The sequence below is a fragment of the Mauremys reevesii genome, linkage group 17, assembly GCF_016161935.1.
Source record: "Mauremys reevesii isolate NIE-2019 linkage group 17, ASM1616193v1, whole genome shotgun sequence".
Lineage (NCBI taxonomy): Eukaryota > Metazoa > Chordata > Testudines > Geoemydidae > Mauremys > Mauremys reevesii.
In genome coordinates, this window is record NC_052639.1 from 15,018,760 (window position 1) to 15,041,758 (window position 22,999).

The 22,999-nt window shown below is 58.4% G+C and overlaps 2 long non-coding RNA genes across 5 annotated transcripts in view; one reads left to right on the plus strand and one right to left on the minus strand.

Moving 5' to 3' along the window:
- LOC120384926 overlaps positions 1-22,999 on the minus strand; it is a 28,061-nt gene that overhangs the window by 979 nt on the left and 4,083 nt on the right. The window contains exons 2-4 of one of the 4 annotated variants that reach the window (XR_005589172.1): positions 21,667-21,752; positions 20,680-20,833; positions 9,523-9,635 (exon numbers count right to left, since the gene is read on the minus strand). This is a non-coding gene — a long non-coding RNA (uncharacterized LOC120384926). Of the gene's footprint in view, positions 1-9,466; positions 9,636-19,528; positions 19,876-20,679; positions 20,834-21,666; positions 21,753-22,999 lie in introns of those variants that run through there. The other 3 variants (XR_005589173.1, XR_005589170.1, XR_005589171.1) reach the window with 3 other exon arrangements.
- On the plus strand, positions 4,015-9,880 carry LOC120384928. The gene is made up of 2 exons (XR_005589175.1): positions 4,015-4,211; positions 9,550-9,880. It is a non-coding gene; the product is annotated as an uncharacterized LOC120384928 (long non-coding RNA).

Consider the following 22,999-nt stretch of genomic DNA (forward strand, 5'->3'; position numbering starts at 1 on the left):
TGCTCTGCACATCTAGCGGGAGAGTCCCAGCCAGGAGCGGCGGGATGGAGAAACATTGGCGGGGGGCACCTGCCGCCTCTGCAGCAAGGAGGCATGTGAATCTCTCCTGTGCGGCAGGGCCCGCCAGGCCCTGTGACATCGCCCAGGCCCTGGGAAATTGCCCCTTTGCTCCCCGTCGGCAAGCCTGACCCAGCTGGGACTCACCTCCCAGGTGCTGTTGAGACCCTCCGTTGAACTAGGAGATTCTCAATGCAAGCAGGGGCTGAGTGAGCTCTCCCAAGTCCTAGTGCTGAGCTGGGAACAGGACTTCAGGAGCCGACCTCCTCTGCATGGACACACCCACCCTGCCTCGGTGCTCAGCACGAGGGGGCTGCTTTGCCCAAATGGCCACTTTTGGCTGGTGCTGGCTCACAAGTCACTTTGTTATCGGGGGCAGGGCACTAAAGGGCTGTTATCCTGGCTGTAGGACTCAAGGGCAGCAGACGGTGCTTTGCATCGCCTGGCTGAGGGACTCACTCTCAACTGAACCTCACTCCGTGTGGTGACTTCCCAATTTCCCTGCTAGATGTAATTCATGCTTAGGCCCTTCCTCCCGTTAGCCTTAGACCCCTCTTGACCTTAATCTGGCCCTGCCTGTGAAACGCGGAGAGCTGCCTGGAGATGCTCTCAGGCCCCCACCTTTAGCTGTGCTGTCTCGATTCCCATCGCAGCCAGTAGTAGCTGAAATCATCTAGGATCCTGGTTAGAGGGTTGGATCCAGGTGCAGATGCAGCAGCTCCACTGGTTAGAGGAGTGGCCAGAGCAGAGAGAGAACCCCAGAGTGGGGACACCCTAGCCCCTGTTCTAAGTGACCACAACAAGATTGGAGGTTGAACCCCCAGACACCCTGGGCCCAGCCTTACCAGGGTTACGAGGACTTTGCCACACACAGAGTAGAAGGAGAGTCCTTGAGGTCAGGGAGGCCTCTGGGTAAAGGGAGTGGGAGTGAGGACTCACATCCTAGCTGGTCCATTCCACTGGGGGTGTGTATAAGCCAGAAAAATGTGCCACAATATAGGGACCATGCCCCCCTTTACACTTGGACCCTTTGCTTCTCCCTCTCTCTCCTCTGCTGTCTCTGCTCCCCTTGGCTTTCCCAGCACCTGGCCCCACAGTGCTTGTGGTCAGCTGGAGACAGGGCTTCCTGGGCCTGCTCCTCTCTCCTGATTCCAAAGGACTTGGCAGGAGAAAGGGGTTTTCAGGAAATTGCCACCGCTTCTGGGAATCTGTGTGGTTCTGGAAACCATTGAGCTCGTGGCGCACGAGGCAGTGGAAGGGTGAGTGGCCAGACAAGGACTCAGACCATAGACTCGCAGAGTAGGAGCCTGGTGTGCTACAGGCTGAGCTAGCCAGGCTTGTTGAAAGCCTTTACACCTCCCCCACAAGGGCAAGGAGGCAGGAAGGCAAAAGAGAGACCAAAAATAAGTCCCCAGTTCCCTTCCTCTTTTCTCCAAGGCCCCTGCCTACCAGCAGGATTCCTTTTCCTCGACCTCCCTCCTGTGCCACGGGCCACTAAATCGCACCTGTACAGCCTGCTGCACCCCAATCCCCCATGCTTAAGCCTCCCTGACAAAGTCCTGCACCTTTGCCATTCCTGACGTGCCAGAGAAATGGGCGGCTGCCCGGCTCACGTGCAGAGCAGTTTCCCTCTTCCAAGTGTGCGCCTGTCCCGCCGCTTGAGGGGGCTTGCTAAATAGCACCTTTGGAGCCTGTGTGTTTCTCTGCTTCCCGCCAGCTGGGAAAAGCCCCTTGGGTAAAATCTCCTGCCCCACTGCCAAAATGAGCAACCTTGGAGCGGGAACGGTAAGAGGCCCCAGCCGCGGGGCAGGCCCTGCTTTCCTACTGTCTTCTGCTGTTGGCCACAGAGCATCAGCAGCTGCCCCCATGCTGGTCTGCGGGTGCCTTTCAGTGGGTGTCTGGTGTGCCAGGGAGCAGGCTGGCTGGTGTCTTTGTGGCTGTCTGCAGCCCACACGCGGGCATGGTCCTCCTCCTCTTGCCCCACCCTCGGTCGCTCTGTGGCTTTTAAGCTTCCCTTGGAGCTGTCAGCACCAGCTGCCTCTGCTCGAGGGGCCCAGAGGAGGAAGTTGTGCTGGGCTCCAGCCTGGGGCTCTTCCTCCCTCCTGCCTGTCCCTGGCTATCAAGCCTGGGCCTGGCCCTCCTTTCGTTACGCGCCCTGTGGGCAAGAGCCAAAGTGCGGCAGCAAGTGCAAGGGCCAAACCCGTGGGCATCTGGTGAAGCTGCAAGAATTGCAGCCCTCAGGTCACCCCACAGGACGGCAGCATCTCTAGCCAGGGTGTCAAGTTCTAGGGCCCGGCCCATTGCGGCCATTGCGTCAAGCCGGCCAGACCGAGGCCTGGCTCCAGTGGGAGCAACTCACCGGCAGGAGGGGAAAGAGTTGCTCTTGCACAACTCCAGAGAAAGAAGCAGAGATTCCAGGGCTTGGCCACAAGCCAACAGGGCACCAGGTGGTCCCACGGAGAGTTGAACTGAGCTGGTAGGAGTCAGACTCCTGCATGAGCCCATCACACCCTGGGAGGGTGGGCAGGAGCTGTGAGCCCGGCGGGTGTGTCCGGTGCAGGGCATTTGGAGTCTGGGGGCTGCTGCACAAACCAGCTGCCGGGGGGGCCGGTGGGTGCCTAGGCTGCTGCTGCTGCCCCAGCCGGGTCTGTATGGGGGAGAGATCTGCATTAGCCCCCTTTGTGCCCAGCTCTGCGGGGCGGGGAGGGTTCGGACTCTTTGCGGTGGCTGGAGCCAGCCCCTGAGCCGGAGCCTGCCGGTGAGGGGAGAGACCTGGGGGAAAGGGCTGGGGGCTGAGCAGGAAAGTGAGTCTGGAGCTTCAGCTCTCACAGCCCCAGATCTGCCGCTGAGGCCAAAGCAGAGGGTTCTTTTGGGTCAGTTCTTGGGTAACCTGCATTGAGCTGTGCGCTCATTGCTTACAATCACTTCAAGCCTCTTTGCGTAGTTACTAACTGTGTGTTCTATTTCCCCCTAAAACTCTGTGTTTTGCTAGATGTGCTTGGGGCACCTGCTCAGGACCAGAGACTGGTGCATGATCCTCTCCACTTGGAGGAGGAGGGACAGACTGGGGAATAAACTGATACCATCAGGCTTTTGGCCAGGGCAAGACGCTGCAGCACTAGGGACCTAGGCTGGGAGAAGCTTCCTAGTCCCTGCAGCTGGGTGTGTCCCTGCCTGTGAAAAGGTTTGTGTGAGTGCAGGGCCGGGAGCGATCCGCATCTTCTCCCAGCAGCTGTGTGAGAGGAACGCAGGCTGGGGAGACAGACAGCTCAGTGGTACCCCAGCTCCAGGTTGCACCCCGGGGGTCCCCTCACTATAACAAATAAATTAGTGCCTCTCTCCCCAAACTAGTTCTAGAAGCACAAAAACACCATGGAGACCAGGCCTTTACATGTTAGGGACCATCAGAGTTAAGGTGACGTGTACAAACTTTGTGCAGTGCTGTTGTGCATGCCTGTTATGATACAGACTCACAAGTGTGGCCTTGGGGTGAATTCCCTGCCCCCCACAGCATCAATTTCCTCCAGACTACCAAGGGAAGTGGTGCTTTCTCCATCCCTTGAGGAGGTGCCTTTCTGGAGTCTGCTTTGGTCCAAAACTCACTACTGCACCATACAGGAGGCCTGTGATGTGCAGAGGGGTCAGATGAGATGCTCTAACCGTCTCTTCTGGCCTTAGTCTCCAAATCTCTGCAAAACTGAGTGTGGCACATTGAGAGCCTCTGAGGTTTCCATGTGCTGCCTGCTTGATCCCCAGCACTAACCCTGAGTGCGTGGGGGTGTCACAGGGAGAGCAGCTCAAACATGCAAAGGGGCTGGCCAGGGGCAGGACATTAGCCCTGCAGGGCAGGGGTGGGTGTGGCGGTGACATCACAAGGGCCTTTTGCAGCACCTCAGCTGATTGGTCAAAGGAGGTTGGGAGGCGGTGACCTCACAGAGCGTCCATGACAACGGCCAGGTAGGACAGGCTGCAGGGCTGGGGCGATCTCCGAGACCCCCGGGGCTTTGCTGCAGAGAGTCTCCTTCTGTAGGTCTCTCCTTGAGGACTGAGAGAGGATTCTGGGTCAGGCCTGTGATCACGAGGAGGAGCCTCCTTGGGGTTTTCCCCTTTCCCACGGCTAATTGAGCGAGAAGACAGACGTCCCTGTGGAGCAGGTAAGAGCCCCAGAGACGTTTGGTACCTGGGCAGCCTGACCCACCTGGTGCTGGCCAAATTCAAGGCGTGGAAAACACTAGGTTAAGGTGGGAGAATTTTTTTACCACCTAGGCCTTTGTCCATTAGAGTCAGGGGGACATTGGGGTTCATCATTTTTGGTTTCCCTTTTTCCTACTTCCCTCCCTCGACTGGCGAGGAGGGGGCTGCTCTTTAGCCCTCGTGGAGGGAGGCCGTCCCAAAGAGATGGGACAGGAAGACTGCTCTGAGAGCGATCCTCACTGGTGACCTGAGCCATCCGTGGGCCATCTGGGGAACCCTCAGCCTCCGCCAGAGTCTCAATGCTGATTGGCTGAGCAGGGGATCTAGTGACAGGGAGGAGACTCAGGACTTTGTTGTTCTCTTTTAAGGCCCAGCAAATAAGCCAGAACCAATCATCTGCTTGGTGAATTGTTCTCCTTCCTTCTCGCCATTGGCTGTCTCTGAGCCGTTCCTGGTTCTCTCGGATGGTCTAGTGCTTCTACAACACGTGCTGAATAATCTGTGTGAATGGTGGTTGGTCTGTAGCTCATTCGAGGTCACTTTGTTCTGATCATTCAGTGCGTGAAACTCCAGACTGATGGTTAGTTTGACAGTCAGGACTCCCGGGTCCTGTTCCCAACTCTGTGCCGACAGGCTCTGGGATGTAAGACAAGGCCCTTCGCCTTTCTCAGCCTTCGTTTCTTCCTCTGTCGGTTAGGGATAACAAGCCTCTCACACCTGCCTCCTGGTGGGGGAAGGCTGGGGAGCTGTGGGGACCTGACTGAGAGGTCACTAGTAGCAATGTAGCACAGGAGGTGTCCTATCGGGTTGAGTCATTGCAGATGATGATGTAGTGCAGCAGACCCCCGTTTTCCCAACCTTGCATTATGCAGCTTTCCATGTTAACCGAACCACCAGTGCCCACAGGTGCCGCAGCCGGCGATTTGTCCTGTGGCCACTAGATGGTGCTGCAGCCTCGCACTGTCCCGTTCCCCTGGGTATCTGAATGTTTGATAGGGTGACCTGGCCCCACCCGGCCCCGGTTAGATGCGGTCAGTGGGGTCTGCTGTGTAAGTGCTGAAAGAGTCAATTTTACTGGTATTTTATTATCTTTAAATCATTAAGGGGAGCAACTACGTACCCTGACTGAAGCATCTTATCTCGTTTCTAAATCATTGTCTCCTCTTTGTGTGCGAAGAGACAGTTTAAGGGGACGCCACAAACGGGAGATGCTTTTGGTTTGGAAAACAAAACATTTTTGCAAAGAATTTTCATCCAAATTGATTCATGATTCCACAAACCAAACTTGTTTAATGTTCATGGGATTTTCTAACAGAAAACTGTCGATGAAAATCCGCCCTCCCCACCTCCAATTGCTGGGCTCTGTCCCTCCCCCAGGGGGCTTGTTGTCTGCTGATGACAGCGAGAGTGAGAGCTGTTGGCTTTTCTCTCTAGCTCTGCCATGGCTTTGCTGTGTGACCTGGGGTAGGTCATTTCCTCTCTCTGTACCTCAGCATCCCCATCTGTGCAATGGGACGAGAGACACGTCTGTAATGCCTGGCAGAAGTGAGGCTGGGAGAGAGAACGGGCATTAAAGCACTTTGGGGAGGAGAAAGGGTTGTATCGTGGTGTTGAGCACCAAGGCATTCTGACATTTGTGAAAATGTCTCATCTAGAGAAACAAGAAATGGTCGGGGACAAAGCCTGTGAGAGGATGTGACTCAGAGAAGCCAGGGTATGTGTTTGGGGTCTCACCAGTGCTTCCCACCTGTGAGTGCTTCCCTGTCATCGTAGCTTGGCCTGGGAACAGGAGAAACAGCAAACCAGATGGCGGAGTGAGTGAGTGGGATGAAGTGACAGTGCCACGGGGCAGTGAGGATGAGGTAACAAGCCTCTGCTGCCCAACATAGACCAGAAGGGAAGGGATTTCCCCTACAGTCCTCACCTGCCCTGGCTCTGAGCAGGATTAGCGGCCTAAAACCCACAACTGCCAGAAGCCGTCCAGACCACAGCTGAGACCTGTGGCACTCTCAGCTCTATCGAAATTGTAATAAACTATTCAGCTGTAAAGACCCGGGGACTAGAACCTGGGTTGGCCAATACTCCTGCAGTGCCAGCTGCACCAGGGAGCACTGGGGAGAGTAGGCACTACAGGAAGTACCACCCAGGAGACCCAGAGTGACAGTACCCTGCAGGCCTCTGATTGGCCAAGTGCCCCTACATAGCCCCAGGGGTTGCCTCAAGAAGTTGTCTGGGCAACCACCTGCTACTTTGCTGGACTTTGCCTTGTTTCCTGATCCCTGATGCCGATTCCTGCCTCTTGGCTCTAACCTGGTACTGCCTCTGGTCTCGGAGTCTGACCCCAACTCTTGTTCATGGAGCCTGGCCTTGTGATTTCTCTAACTCTGGCCCAATGATCCCCATCCCTGGCAGGCAGACCTCAGCCCAGCTGTGACCACTAGGCGCGACTGCCTATACACTGGTCCCTTACACCTGGGCAGGGATGGTCTCTCACTACTGTTGTGTCCAGCTCCCAGCACAATGGGGCCCCATCTTGGCTGGGCATTTAGATGCTCCCATATAACAGGACATATTAGGGAAAAGAAGCCAGTGCAGGCAAAGCTTTAAATGAGGTATGAATGGCCACTGATCACTGGGTGGGGAAGTATCCCCATCTCCCAGCCACACATATCCCAGGTGAGGGTCTCTGGGGATATTCCTACAAGCAGAGCAGTCCCTGACCCCAGTGATTTCACGATTCAGTGGCCCACCCTCATTGCCTCCAGCCTTGGTGCAAGTGGCAGGACTGAATTGTGACCACATCTTTGTGCCCCCTGGGATCTGAACCATTTAAACCACACTCAGGTTATGTCTACACCCAGCTGGGAGTGAGCTTCCCAGTGCTGGCAGACAGAAGTGTTAGCTCGCCTTGAGCTCGGATGCTAAGAATAGCAGTATAACGGGAGTCAGGGGGTAGCTCGGGCTTCCTGCCTGAGAACAAGCCTGCCTGGACTCCTGCGGTACATACCGGGAGCTGGCTTGAGCTGCCACCTGTGCTAGCCCAGCTCCACCGCTAGTTTTAGTGCAAGACCTCGAGCTCAGCTAGCACAGGTGGGTCTCTCTACCCCACTGGGAGCTCAGGCCCAGCCGCCTGTTACCAGGCAGGAGGTACCCAAGACCCTGTGGCAGGAAGCAGAAGGTGATTTAAACACAGTCCCTGAGTGCATCACTCAGGCTCTCTGGGCTGGGACCCACAGGAGAGGGTGGGCCTGGGTCCCCCTACCGCCCAGGGATGGACGTGGGTAGAGACAGCTGAGCTCCCTGACCAGGGGTGGCAACAAGAGTAGGAACACTGGACTTTGCCTTTGTGTTCCTGCTGTAACTTCCCTTGTTTTTACAATGGGGCAAAAACAAAGTAAGAAACCTGTGAAGGGAGCAGTGGAAAGGGGTTATGTAACCTGGCACAGACTCACCCAGCAGCACCTCCTGCTGGTCATCTCAGGGAATTAGTGTCCAGCCTCCCGAGCCCCCCCTGTCAGCCAGTGTCACGCTACCACTGGCCCCCATGTCCCTCCTAGACCCGGGTGACCCTTTCAGTGGGTGTTGCCCCTGGCAGTACCCCAGTTTCTCCAGGTCTCCCCACTCAGGAACTCCCACTACCCCACCTCACCTCAGTTGTAGGCTACTGCCAGTCACCAACTCACCCTCATGCACTGGGGCAGACTGCATTGTAAGCCACTCATCATAGGCAAGGTTGGGTCTGGACCTGCTGCCTCAGCCTACCCATGGGCTGCCCTCTGCAACCCCAGTACCCAGGTGGCTTTAGACTAGGCCACAGCCTGAGGTTTTCCCAGGGCTGGTGCAACCATTTAGGCGACCTAGGCAGTCACTTAGGGAGCTAGAATTTGGGGGGGGCACCATTTTTTTCATCAGCGACTGTGGCGGCCGGAACTTCGGCCACCCTAGTCGCTGCCGGCATGTAGGCAGAGGGACCTGGGACAGGGGAGCGCGGGGAGGGCTGCCTGCAGCAATTAAGGGGAGCACGCAGGGAACTCCTGTCCCAGCTCACCCCTGCCCCGCCTCCTCCCCAAGCATGCCATGGCTCCTTCACTTCTCCCACCTCCCAGGCTTGCGGTGCCAATCAGCTTAGGTGCCACAAGCCTGGGAGGCGGGAGAAGTGAAGCAGCGACGGCGTGCTCAGGGTGCTCGTGCGTGGAGCAGGGGTGAGCTGGAGCGGGGAGGTGCCTCAGGGCAGAGGGTGGGGAGCTGCCACAGGGGGGCACCTCAGGGCGGAGGGGGGAGCTGCCACCAGGGGGGGCACCTCAGGGCAGAGGTGCGGGGCGCAAGGTGGAAGTTTTGCCTAGGGCACGAAACATCCTTGCACCGGCCCTGGGCTTTCCAGGCCAGAGCTCCCCAGCTCCCTTGGCCTTCCCCAGCCCTACTCCCCCCAGGTACCTGCTCAGCTCCCTAGCAGCCAGGCCCTTCTCCCTCTACAGACAGAGAGATTATATCTGTGCCCATCCCTCAAAGCCTTTTTATAGGGGCCGGCTGTGGGCTGTTCGAGGCATGGCTGCCAGCTGTGCCTACTTCCCCAATCAGCCTGGGAGCTGCTTGCCCCAGCCCCAGCCCTCTGCTGGGCTCTTCTAAGCTCCTCAGGGCAGGAGTGGGTGACCACCCTGCTACAGGTTAGAAGAGCCCTGAGTCAAAGGCCCAAATCCCTGGGACACTTGAGCCGGCAGCACTTTGCTTGAGGCCAGACTCTTTTCAGACCCGAAAGTGAAGAGACACAAGTCAGTCCACTGGAGGACTGGAGCTACAGACAAAGGGCTTGTCTACACTGGCAAGTTACTGCACTGCAACTTTCTCACTCAGGGGGGTTAAAAAACACACCACTGTCACCCCCAAGCTCAGCAAGTTACAGTGCTGCAAAGCCATGACTGTGCTTTGAACTTTTAAGTGTAGACATAGCTAAAGACTGACAGATATAAGTTCCATCCCTGAACCAGCTAAGGGAAACTGAGGCAGAGACAATTGCAGTTCTGCTGCTGCTGCATGCCAGGGTTGCTACAGCGCTAAGGTCCCTCAGTTATAGGTGCCTGTTGATACAGATGAAATTAATGGGAGTTAGGCATGGAGGCACATTTGAAAGTCTCACTAGTTGTCTATCTGCATCTTTAGGTGCCTACATATTTTTAAATTTGTGGCCTTAAATGACATGATCGTTCGATTCATTCTGCCAGTTCAAAAACATTTTGTATTTGTTTTTGTGATACTTATTCAACTGGAACACACTGGAAAAAACAGATCTTTTCCTCCCAGATTTAGCCCCTCCATCTCCAACGAGAAACCTTCTCATGTAGCCGCAGAAACAGCAGGGAAGACCAGGCTCCCCTGCCCGGACGCTGCTGGAGGAAAACACACAAACGTCAGAACGGTTCTTTTTTTCAGGATGGAAAATCTTCAGCATCTTGTCAGGTCTCCCCTGTGCCCCGAGAGACCCCACAAAGGTGCTCAGCCCCCCAGTTATTCTCCCCTCTTCGGATCAGCTTCAGGAATGGCCAGTTTAAAAATTACTGGACATGAGTCAGCATCTGTTTGCCATTTTCTCTCATTCTCGCAGTTGGAAATAAAATCACCTCAGGTTTTGTCACTTGTCTCAAATATTGAAAAGAAAATTATCTCCAGTTTTGCCCTTTTTTGTCTGTGATTATCAAATATGGAGATAAAATCCTTTCACATTTCCCTTTTCTCTCACATTATTGAACATTTCTCTGTCACCCCCCTCCCCCGTCAGGTTCTGCCCCGTTTCCCCCCTAACTCTCAGATATCCCCAAATGAAACTGTCCAGCCCCAGGCCCCCCTGTCCCAGTTGCCGCCCCCCTCTCCGCCCAGCCCAGCTCCGCCTCCCCGACCAACTGCCAGTCACCTGCCCCTCCTGCTGCTGCCCCACAACTGCCATGCAAAGCCCAGCTCCCCCTCCCCGACCAACTGCCAGTAACCTGCCCCTCCTGCTGCTGCCCCCGAACTGCCATGCAAAGCCCAGCTCCCCCTCCCCGACCCACTGCCAGTCTCCTGCCCCGCCCCTGCTGCTGCCCCCCCCAACTGCCATGCAAAGCCCAGCTCCCCCCTCCCCAGACCAACTGCCAGTCACCTGCCCCTCCCCTGCTGCTGCCCCCCGAACTGCCATGCAAAGCCCAGCTCCCCCCACCCCCCACCAACAGCCCGTCACCAGCCCCTCCTGCTGCTGACCAACTGCCAGTCACCTGAACTGCCATGCAAAGCCCAGCTGCCCCTCCCCGACCAACTGCCAGTCACCTGCCCCTCCCCTGCTGCTGCCCCCCGGACGTGCCATGCCAAGCCCACCTCCCCTCCCCGACCAACTGCCAGTCACCTGCCTCCCCTGCTGCTGCCCCAACTGCCATGCAAAGCCCAGCTCCCCCTCCCCGACCAACTGCCAGTCACCTGCCCCTCCCCTGCTGCTGCCCCCCCGAACTGCCATGCAAAGCCCAGCTCCCCCCTCCCCCGACCAACTGCCAGTCACCTGCCCCTCCTGCTGCTGCCCCAACTGCCATGCAAAGCCCAGCTCCCCTCCCCGACCAACTGCCAGTCACCTGCCCCTCCCCTGCTGCTGCCCCCGAACTGCCATGCAAAGCCCAGCTGCCCTCCCCGACCAACTGCCAGTCACCTCCCCTGCTGCTGCCCCCCGAACTGCCATGCAAAGCCCAGCTCCCCCCTCCCCCGACCAACTGCCAGTCACCTGCCCCTCCCCTGCTGCTGCCCCCCTGAAGTGCCATGCAAAGCCCAGCTCCCCCCTCCCCCGACCAACTGCCAGTCACCTGCCCCTCCCCTGCTGCTGCCCCACAACTGCCATGCAAAGCCCAGCTCCCCTCCCCGACCACCTGCCAGTCACCTGCCCCTCCCCTGCTGCTGCCCCCCCGAACTGCCATGCAAAGCCCAGCTCCCCTCTCCCCCGACCAACTGCCAGTCACCAGCCCCTCCCCGCTGCTGCCCCACAACTGCCATGCAAAGCCCAGCTCCTCCCCGACCAACTGCCAGTCACCTGAGCCCAGCTCCCCCTCCCCGACCAACTGCCAGTCACCTGCCCTCCCCTGCTGCTGCCCCCGAACTGCCATGCAAAGCCCAGCTCCCCTCCCCGACCAACTGCCAGTCACCTGCCCCTCCTGCTGCTGCCCCCGAACTGCCATGCAAAGCCCAGCTCCCCCTCCCCGACCAACTGCCAGTCACCTGCCCCTCCTGCTGCTGCCCCCGAACTGCCATGCAAAGCCCAGCTCCCCTCCCCGACCAACTGCCAGTCACCTGCCCCTCCTGCTGCTGCCCCGAACTGCCATGCAAAGCCCAGCTCCCCCTCCCCGACCAACTGCCAGTCACCTGCCCCTCCCCTGCTGCTGCCCCCGAACTGCCATGCAAAGCCCAGCTCCCCCTCCCCGACCAACTGCCAGTCACCTGCCCCTCCTGCTGCTGCCCCACAACTGCCATGCAAAGCCCAGCTCCCCTCCCCCGACCAACTGCCAGTCACCTGCCCCTCCCCTGCTGCTGCCCCCGAACTGCCATGCAAAGCCCAGCTCCCCTCCCACGACAAACTGCCAGTCACCTGACCCTCCCATGCTGCTGCCCCCCCGAACTGCCATGCAAAGCCCAGCTGCCCTCTCCCCCGACCAACTGCCAGTCACCTGCCCCTCCCCTGCTGCTGCCCCCCCGAACTGCCATGCAAAGCCCAGCTCCCCCCTCCCCAGACCAACTGCCAGTCACCTGCCCCTCCCCTGCTGCCGCCCCCACAACTGCCATGCAAAGCCCAGCTCCCCCGTCCCCCGACCAACTGCCAGTCACCTGAGCCCAGCTCCCGACCAACTGCCAGTCACCTGCCCCTCCTGCTGCTGCCCCGAACTGCCATGCAAAGCCCAGCTCCCCTCCCCGACCAACTGCCAGTCACCTGCCCCTCCCCGGCTGCTGCCCCCCCCAAATGCCATGCAAAGCCCAGCTCCCCCTCCCCGACCAACTGCCAGTCACCTGCCCCTCCCTGCTGCTGCCCCCAACTGCCATGCAAAGCCCAGCTCCCCTCCCCGACCAACTGCCAGTCACCTGCCCCTCCCCTGCTGCTGCCCCCCGAACAGCCATGCAAAGCCCAGCTCCCCCCACCCCCGACCAACGGCCAGTCACCAGCCCCTCCTGCTGCCCCACAACTGCCATGCAAAGCCCAGCTCCCCCCTCCCCCGACCAACTGCCAGTCACCTGCCCCTCCCCTGCTGCTGCCCCCCCGAACTGCCATGCAAAGCCCAGCTGCCCCCTCCCCCGACCAACTGCCAGTCACCTGCCCCTCCCCCGCTGCTGCCACCACAACTGCCATGCAAAGCCCAGCTCCCCTCCCCGACCAACTGCCAGTCACCTGCCCCTCCCCTGCTGCTGCCCCCCGAACTGCCATGCAAAGCCCAGCTCCCCCCTCCCCCGACCAACTGCCAGTCACCTGCCCCTCCCCTGCTGCCCCACAACTGCCATGCAAAGCCCAGCTCCCCTCTCCCCCGACCAACTGCCAGTCACCTGCCCCTCCTGCTGCTGCCCCCGAACTGCCATGCAAAGCCCAGCTCCCCCTCCCCGACCAACTGCCAGTCACCTGCCCCTCCTGCTGCTGCCCCCAGTCACCTGCCCCTCCCCTGCTGCTGCCCCCGAACTGCCATGCAAAGCCCAGCTCCTCTCCCCCGACCAACTGCCAGTCACCTGCCCTCCCCTGCTGCTGCCCACAACTGCCATGCAAAGCCCAGCTCCCCTCCCCGACCAACTGCCAGTCACCTGCCCCTCCCCTGCTGCTGCCCCCGAACTGCCATGCAAAGCCCAGCTCCCCCTCCCCGACCAACTGCCAGTCACCTGCCCTCCCCTGCTGCTGCCCCCAACTGCCATGCAAAGCCCAGCTCCCCTCCCCGACCAACTGCCAGTCACCTGCCCCTCCTGCTGCTGCCCCCAGAACTGCCATGCAAAGCCCAGCTCCCCCCTCCCCCGACCAACTGCCAGTCACCTGCCCCTCCTGCTGCTGCCCCCGAACTGCCATGCAAAGCCCAGCTCCCCCTCCCCGACCAACTGCCAGTCACCTGCCCCTCCCCTGCTGCTGCCCCACAACTGCCATGCAAAGCCCAGCTCCCCTCCCCGACCAACTGCCAGTCACCTGCCCCTCCCCGCTGCTGCCCCACAACTGCCATGCAAAGCCCAGCTGCCTCCCCGACCAACTGCCAGTCACCTGCCTCCCCTGCTGCTGCCCCCGAACTGCCATGCAAAGCCCAGCTGCCCCCTCCCCGACCAACTGCCAGTCACCTGCCCCTCCCCTGCTGCTGCCCCGAACTGCCATGCAAAGCCCAGCTCCCCCTCCCCGACCAACTGCCAGTCACCTGCCCCTCCTGCTGCTGCCCCCGAACTGCCATGCAAAGCCCAGCTCCCCTCTCCCCCGACCAACTGCCAGTCACCTGCCCCTCCCTGCTGCTGCCCCCGAACTGCCATGCAAAGCCCAGCTGCCCCTCCCCGACCAACTGCCAGTCACCTGCCCCTCCCCTGCTGCTGCCCCCAACTGCCATGCAAAGCCCAGCTCCCCCTCCCCCGACCAACTGCCAGTCACCTGCCCCTCCTGCTGCTGACCAACTGCCAGTCACCTGCCCCTCCCCTGCTGCTGCCCCCCCGAACTGCCATGCAAAGCCCAGCTCCCTCCCCCGACCAACTGCCAGTCACCTGCCCCTCCTGCTGCTGCCCCCGAACTGCCATGCAAAGCCCAGCTGCCCCTCCCCGACCAACTGCCAGTCACCTGCCCTCCCCTGCTGCCCCCCCAACTGCCATGCAAAGCCCAGCTCCCCTCTCCCCCGACCAACTGCCAGTCACCTGCCCCTCCCCCGCTGCGGCCCCCCCGAACTGCCATGCAAAGCCCAGCTGCCCCCTCCCCCGACCAACTGCCAGTCACCTGCCCCTCCCCTGCTGCTGCCCCAACTGCCATGCAAAGCCCAGCTCCCCCTCCCCGACCAACTGCCAGTCACCTGCCTCCCCTGCTGCTGCCCCGAACTGCCATGCAAAGCCCAGCTGCCCCTCCCCGACCAACTGCCAGTCACCTGCCCTCCCCTGCTGCTGCCCCCGAACTGCCATGCAAAGCCCAGCTCCCCCTCCCCGACCAACTGCCAGTCACCTGCCCCTCCCCTGCTGCTGCCCCCACAACTGCCATGCAAAGCCCAGCTCCCCGACCAACTGCCAGTCACCTGCCCCTCCTGCTGCTGCCCCCAACTGCCATGCAAAGCCCAGCTCCCCCTCCCCGACCAACTGCCAGTCACCTGCCCCTCCCTGCTGCTGCCCCCGAACTGCCATGCAAAGCCCAGCTCCCCTCTCCCCGACCAACTGCCAGTCACCTGCCCCTCCCCGCTGCTGCCCCCACAACTGCCATGCAAAGCCCAGCTCCCCCTCCCCGACCAACTGCCAGTCACCTGCCCCTCCCCTGCTGCTGCCCCCGAACTGCCATGCAAAGCCCAGCTCCCCTCCCCGACCAACTGCCAGTCACCTGCCCCTCCCTGCTGCTGCCCCACAACTGCCATGCAAAGCCCAGCTCCCCCTCCGACCAACTGCCAGTCACCTGCCCCTCCCCTGCTGCTGCCCCCCCCACTGCCATGCAAAGCCCAGCTCCCCTCCCCGACCAACTGCCAGTCACCTGCCCTCCCTGCTGCTGCCCCCACAACTGCCATGCAAAGCCCAGCTCCCCTCCCCGACCAACTGCCAGTCACCTGCCCTCCCCGCTGCTGCCCCACAACTGCCATGCAAAGCCCAGCTCCTCCCCGACCAACTGCCAGTCACCTGCCCCTCCCCTGCTGCCCCCGAACTGCCATGCAAAGCCCAGCTCCCCTCCCCGACCAACTGCCAGTCACCTGCCCTCCCTGCTGCTGCCCCACAACTGCCATGCAAAGCCCAGCTCCCCTCCCCGACCAACTGCCAGTCACCTGCCCCTCCCCTGCTGCTGCCCCCCGAACTGCCATGCAAAGCCCAGCTCCCCTCTCCCCCGACCAACTGCCAGTCACCTGCCCCTCCCCCGCTGCTGCCCCCACAACTGCCATGCAAAGCCCAGCTGCCCCCTCCCCCGACCAACTGCCAGTCACCTGCCCCTCCCCTGCTGCTGCCCCCCCGAACTGCCATGCAAAGCCCAGCTCCCCTCTCCCCCGACCAACTGCCAGTCACCTGCCCCTCCCCGCTGCTGCCCCACAACTGCCATGCAAAGCCCAGCTGCCCCCTCCCGACCAACTGCCAGTCACCTGCCCCTCCTGCTGCTGCCCCCCGAACTGCCAGGCAAAGCCCAGCTCCCCCCTCCCCCGACCAACGGCCAGTCACCTGCCCTCCCCTGCTGCTGCCCCACAACTGCCATGCAAAGCCCAGCTCCCCCTCCCCGACCAACTGCCAGTCACCTGCCCTCCCCGCTGCTGCCCCACAACTGCCATGCAAAGCCCAGCTGCCCTCTCCCCCGACCAACTGCCAGTCACCTGCCCCTCCCCTGCTGCTGCCCCCCCGAACTGCCATGCAAAGCCCAGCTCCTCTCCCCGACCAACTGCCAGTCACCTGCCCCTCCTGCTGCTGCCTACCGAACTGCCATGCAAAGCCCAGCTCCCCCTCCCCGACCAACTGCCAGTCACCTGCCCCTCCCTGCTGCTGCCCCCCGAACTGCCATGCAAAGCCCAGCTGCCCCTCCCCGACCAACTGCCAGTCACCTGCCCCTCCTGCTGCTGCCCCCAACTGCCATGCAAAGCCCAGCTCCCCTCCCCGACCAACTGCCAGTCACCTGCCCCTCCCCTGCGGCTGCCTACCGAACTGCCATGCAAAGCCCAGCTCCCCTCTCCCCGACCAACTGCCAGTCACCTGCCCCTCCCCGCTGCTGCCCCCACAACTGCCATGCAAAGCCCAGCTCCCCCTCCCCGACCAACTGCCAGTCACCTGCCCCTCCCTGCTGCTGCCCCGAACTGCCATGCAAAGCCCAGCTGCCCTCCCCGACCAACTGCCAGTCACCTGCCCCTCCTGCTGCTGCCCCGAACTGCCATGCAAAGCCCAGCTCCCCTCCCCGACCAACTGCCAGTCACCTGCCCTCCCCTGCTGCTGCCCCACAACTGCCATGCAAAGCCCAGCTAGCCCAGCTGCCCTCCCCGACCAACTGCCAGTCACCTGCCCCTCCCCTGCTGCTGCCCCCGAACTGCCATGCAAAGCCCAGCTCCTCCCCGACCAACTGCCAGTCACCTGCCCTCCCCGCTGCTGCCCCCACAACTGCAATGCAAAGCCCAGCTGCCCTCCCCGACCAACTGCCAGTCACCTGCCCTCCCCTGCTGCTGCCCCGAACTGCCATGCAAAGCCCAGCTCCTCCCCGACCAACTGCCAGTCACCTGCCCTCCCTGCTGCTGCCCCCTGAACTGCCATGCAAAGCCCAGCTCCCCTCCCCGACCAACTGCCAGTCACCTGCCCTCCCCGCTGCGGCCCCCACAACTGCAATGCAAAGCCCAGCTCCCCCCTCCCCCGACCACCTGCCCGTCCCCTGCCCCACCCCTGCTGGGGCCCCCACAACAGCCATGCAACGCCCAGCTGCCCTCCCCGACCAACTGCCAGTCACCTGCCCTCCCCTGCTGCTGCCCCCAACTGCCATGCAAAGCCCAGCTCCCCTCCCTGACCAACTGCCAGTCACCTGCCCCTCCCCTGCTGCTGCCCCCCCAACTGCCATGCAAAGCCCAGCTCCATGTATCCCGGGCCCCTGGCCAGTACGGACTGCAGGCGGCTGAGGGACCGTCGGTGACAGGCTGGAGGCTGAGCGGCTGGGGCCAGCTGAGCGCCCGTGGGGCCATCCCTCCCTTCCCCATGCTGGGCCAGGCCCTGAGGGAACCAGCTCCAGGGAGCTTCCCAGCTGAGGCCTGGGAACAGGGAGAAAACAGCCGCTTGGTGTGGGGAGCTGGAGGGTCCCTGGTCTCTGGCTGGCGCCGCCCCCTCTCCTCCCTGGTAGCTGTCACCCGTGGAAGGGGATGGCTCCTCTCTGGCACCTGGGCTCTGGGCTCAGGAACCCCCCAGAGCTCCCTGCTCGTGGGACAGCTGCTGCTTCAGCGCCCTCCCTCCAGCCTCCCTGCTTCGGGCGGGGGTCGCCTGGCAGGGGGGCAGCAACGGCCTGGATGCAAACTTCAGCCCTGGCCGGGCCCCAGTAAGCATCACAGCCCCCCTTATGGTCAGGGGTTACAGCCCCCCCCACCCTGGTAACGCGGCATCGCCCCGGGCTCCCTGCTGCCCACGTCAATGGCAGGGCCTGGGGACCCAGCACGTCCCAGGTAGTGACTGAGTGTGGATGGAAAGTTCCCTTGGATTTCACCCTTTTCTCTCTGATAACCCATCATTGACCAACCCCTCCCCCGATTTCCCCCATTTCCCATTGAATGCCCAAATTAGATGTAAAACACCCTTCAGCTCGGCCCTGTCTCTCTCGTTACTGGCGACTGATATAAAATCTCCTCCGATTGTGTCACGTTCTGTGTAACTCTCAAATACTGATGGAAAATCCTCTGCTGCTCTGGGCTCCCCAGTCCCTGTCTGCTGCCACGTCTTGTTCTGGAGGGAAACTGCTGCCCCGAGTCATTACCCCAGTGCGGGGGAGGGGAGCTAAACCCCCAAAGGACCAACTTTCGCCTCAGTTTTGAGCATCAGATTGTTTCCCCCTGTACATCTCACTCATGACTGAACACAGGTCAAATCTCCGGGTTTGCTCTTTCCCACGTCATTACCAGTTACTGACAGAAACTCCTCTCCGGTTGGGATTTTTCCCTCACATGTTTTAAGTGCAGCAACTTCTCCTTTTTTGGAGGGAAGCTGTTGCCCTGCGTCATTCTCCATGTCAGGGTGTTGCAGGGGGACGGGGTCAACCCCCCCAGTGACCAACTTTCCCCTCACGTCTCTGATTCAAATTGTTTCTCCCGTTACACCCAATAAAACCGACATGTTGCTGAAGAATGTGACTCGCCCCATAGTTAATGAACATCAGAGCCAGGAGCCTCCCCCTGGCTGCTAAGGCAGAGCTGGCCAGTCCCTGACAAGCTGTTTCACTGCCCCATATGGGGTTGAGAAGGGGGGGGTTAAGGCCCACCCCACCCCAAGGGGCTGCTCTGCTTCACTGCCCCTGTTCGCCTGGGCAGGACCCAGTGTGGCCACAGACTCCTGCCCCGGCCCCTCACATTCCCTACCCTCTGTCACCACAAGCTCAGGACAAATGGCCCTGGGAGGTGGGGGGTCATTTCCCCCAGTGCTCAGACAAAACCCCGGCAGGGTGGGAACGTGGGGGCTGTTCTGTGCCAGCGACGGGGCACGGCTGGGTCACTGGAGGGGAAGGGACGAGCCACGTCCCCACTGAGACTGCCCGGTCCCAGTTTGCCCAGTCCCAGCTGCTGACCCTCCTCCACTGCTGCCCCCCCAACTGCCATGGGACCTTCTGGCTCCATCCCCCTCCCTGCCCCTGTTCATGCAGTGTCCCTGTCCCCATGGCTCCCTGCTGCCTGTGTCAAAGGCAGGGCCAGGGGAATCAGCACTTTCCAGTTATTTAATTAATTTTGATTTGATTTCCCCTCAGATTTTGCCTTTTACTGTCTGATTGTTGAATATTGATGCTCCTTCCCCAAGAGATCTTGCCACACTTCTCTCCTGTTATCAAATATTCAGACTTTGCTCCATTTTCTTCCTAATGATGACAGATTGCGGTGAAATCCCTTTGGGTACCCCCCAGTCATTAGAACAACAGCAACTCCTCCCTGTTTTGGAGGGACACAACTGCCCGGGCCTTAGATTTTACATTTCTCCATCTAATTATTAAATATTAACATAAAACCTCCTCAGATTTTGCCATTGACATGGACAGTGGGAGTGCTGGGCAATGGCATGTTAAGAGGGGGCAGGAACAGGGATAGAGTTAGAAGGTCCCTTGTTCAGCTGGGGGGGAGCAGTAGGGGAGGGGCAGGTGATTCACAGTTGGTGCTTGAGAGACCTGCGTTGGGTTCATTATTTGATAATTTGGGGGAAATGGGGCACAGTCTGCAGAGGATTTTATATCAGTATTTAATGAGCAGTTGGGAGTTTAACCTGGTCAGTCAAGGTCTGGCCAACTGCCCTGTTAGCAGCCGGGTGTTGCTGCTCCCCCATGTTCTGTTCTGTTCAGTCTGTAACCCTTCTGCCAGTTGAAGTGGGCAGCGAGAAGGGCAGGTTCAACACCTAGGGGGTTCCTTTTCAACAATGCAACCAGAACTGGCTCAAGCCCCCACCCGGGAACCTGGGGAAATTTCACTGTAACGCCTGGATGCCTCTAAGAGGCAATTCTTCCCCTCTCGCAAGCACAGAGTCCGAGGTAGAGTTTCTTTAATAAAAGTAACCTAGCAGTAATCTGAGAAAACAGTCAAGCGGTATCCATAGACATAAAAGCACGAGCAAAACACCCTTCCCAGTGTACGCTGGGCAGTGTCTTTTGCTTCAGGTTCTTGAGTCCAACTCCAAAGTTCCTGTAGTATACCCCACCCTTAACATCCCACCTCATAGTTGTTGTCCCTGGTCAGTGCAGACCCACAGTTCAGAAGTGCACCTGTTGAGTGGCTAGGCAGCAGTTCTGCAGAAAAGGACCTAGGGTTACAGTGGATGAGAAGTTGGATATGAGTCTACAGTGTTGCCAAGAAGGCTAATGGCATTTTGGGCTGTCTAAATAGGAGCATTGCCAGCAGATCGAGGGATGTGATCATTCCCTCTATTCAGCATTACCTGTAACCAGTTTCTGAATATATTAGGCTTAGACTTGAGTGTTTTGGCTTTATTTTGCTTTTGTGGCTTACTTTGTTCTGTCTGTTATTACTTGAAACCACTTAAATCCTACTTTTATACTAAATAAAATCACTTTTGTTTATTAATAAACCCAGAGTATGCGATTAATACCTGGGGTGGGGGGGGGAGGGGGCAAACAGCTGTTCATCTCTCTCTATCAGTGTTATGGAGGGTGAACAATTTACAAATATACCCTGTATAAGCATTATACAGAGTAAAACAGATTTATTTGAGGTTTGGATCCCATTGGGAGCTGGGTGTCTGGGATGCTGAAGACAGGTAACTTGCTGAGCTGTTTTCAGTGAAGTCTACAGCTTTGGGGTGTGGACCAGACCCTGGGTCTGTGTTGGGCAGGCTAGCATGTCTGGTCACAAGATGGGGTTCTGGGGGGCCCAGGCTGGCAGGGAAAACGGGCTCAGAGATAATTTCAGCACATCAGGTGACAGTCCCAAGGGGATCTCTGTGACCCAACCCATCACAGATCCCTTTGAACTTCTTCAAAGTCTTCTCTAGGGCCGAGTAACCTACATAATTTTGTGTCATCTGCCAATATACATCTCACTGTTCAGCCCAGGTTCCAAAGTGTTGATAAGCATCTGCTGTACATACCATAGCAGGATGAAGAGGTCTTCTGTGTTGGTCCTGGTTCCCTAGTCGAATGCAGAACCTGACACGAGATTTCCAAGTTTCTGCAACCATTTGTAATGTCTATTGAGGATGTACCTTCTGGTCCTGTCAGATTTCAAAGGCACTTCTTGAAAAGCTGAAACAAAGAGGAAACGGGTTGGAAGCCCCATGGTGCTGATGTAACTGGTGCCTAGGAAACCTCCCCTTCAGATGGCCATTGCCACATGCTATTAGCTACCCAAGAGTCTGGGGGCACAGAAACAACAACTCAGCTACTCCCAAAATAGCCCTGGAGAGAGAGGAGCCTCCATTTTTGCATAAGTTCCCTCTCCGCCGGCATACACATGCACACCCATACACACAGACAGTTGGGGGCACTTGTTCTTTTGGTGGAATAGGAAATTGACAGCAGCAGAGGTGTTAAACCATCAGACATTTAGGCTGAGATCCACAAAGGGATTTAGGCTCCTAATGTCTATTGAAATCCTTTGTGGCCCTGTGCCTTCATTCCTTAAGAGTTCACAGGGAAAAGTGTTTCCCATGTGCACTCATGGGTTTTCCTATGAGCTGATAACCAATCTCGGAGTGAAGTTCCTTGGCCTGCAAAGACGCCATTACAGGGAGGGCAGGTGATGAATCTTTCCCTACAGAGGGTAATCGTCATCATCATCATCACCACCACCACCCTTAATAATAACAACAGCCCTTTTCAATTCTGTCAGGCCTTCCTTTAGAGACATTCCTGACCTTTATGACAACAGTCTCCCACACAGCTCTATTCTAGGAGCTAGAGATGGAATTCCCTGCTCCTGCACACATATTGTGGCACCTCGATGAAAGCTCGTGACCATCCTTCTTCCTTAAACTCTGTCCTTAGACAGAGAGGGACACATTCAAACTGTTTTCAGGCCCTGTGCTGCACCTCTGTACTTCCCACAGAGGCACTAACACACAGAGGTATTTCCTTACCTTCATACAGGCGGGAGATGCCATCTTCATTCACTGTTTCAGACAACAAATCGCAGTAATGGTGGATAGTCTTTCCTAGGCCTGCTCTAAAATACAAGGTTAGGTCAAATTTAGCCACGTTAGGTCGATTTTATAAGTAATGTGTCTACACAACCAACCCCATTCTGACCACCTAAAGGACTCTTAAAATCAACCACTGTACTCCTCCCTGATGAGGGAAGTAGCGCAAAAATCAAGCTTCCTGGGTTGAATCTGCAGTACTGTAGATTCAGTACTGTGCAATTTGATGGTATTGGCCTCCAGGAGCTATCCCAGAGTGCTCCAGTGTGACTGTTCTGGAGAGCACTTTCAACTCCGATGCACTAGACAGGTACACAGGAAAAGCACCAAAAACTTTTGAATTTCATTTCCTGTTTGGTCAGCATGGCGAGCTCAGCAGAACAGGTGACCATGCAGTCCCAGAATCACAAACGAGCTCCAGTGTGAAGCAAACGGGAGACACTGGATCTGATTGTTGTATGGGGAGAAGAATCTGTGCAGGCAGAACTCTGATCAAGCAGAAGAAATGTTGATATATATGCCAAAATCACACAGGGCATGGTGGAAAGAGTCCACACCAGGGGGACACAGCAGTTCCATATGAAAATTTAGGAGCTCAGGCAAGCCTACAAAAAGACAAAGGAGGCAAATGGTCACTCCGGGTCAGAGCCACAGACATGCCGCTTCTATGATCAGCTGCATGCCATTCTGGGGGGTCCTTACCTCTACCCACCACTGTTTGTGGACACCTGCAAGGTGGCAGCCTCGTGCGACACGGAAGAGGATTTTGTGGATGAGGAAGAGGAGGAGGAGGAGAATGCCCAGCAGGCAAGTGGAGAATCCATTCTCCGCAGCAGCCAGAACCTTTTCCTCACCCTGGAGCCAATACCCTCCCAGGGCGAATTGTTCCCGGACCCTGAAGGCGGAGAAGGCACCACCTAACTACACTACAGTGATTAAAAGCAACTGTGTTTAATGTTTGATTTGCCCTGAACAATTGGGATGCATTCACAGCCAGTAAAGCTATTGGAAAAGTCTTTTAACATGTCTGGGGATGGAGCGGAAATCCTCCAGGAATATCTCCACGAAGCTCTCCTGGAGGTACTCTGAAAGCCTTTATGAAGGTTTCTGGGGAGGACTGCCTTATTTCGTCCTCCACGGTAGGTCACTTTACCACATCAAGCCAGTAGCAAGTAGTCTGGAATCATTGCAGCACAAAGCATGGCAGCGAATGGTCCTGGGTTTTGGTCACATTCATGCAACATTCAGTCTTTATCTTTCTGTGTCAGCCTCA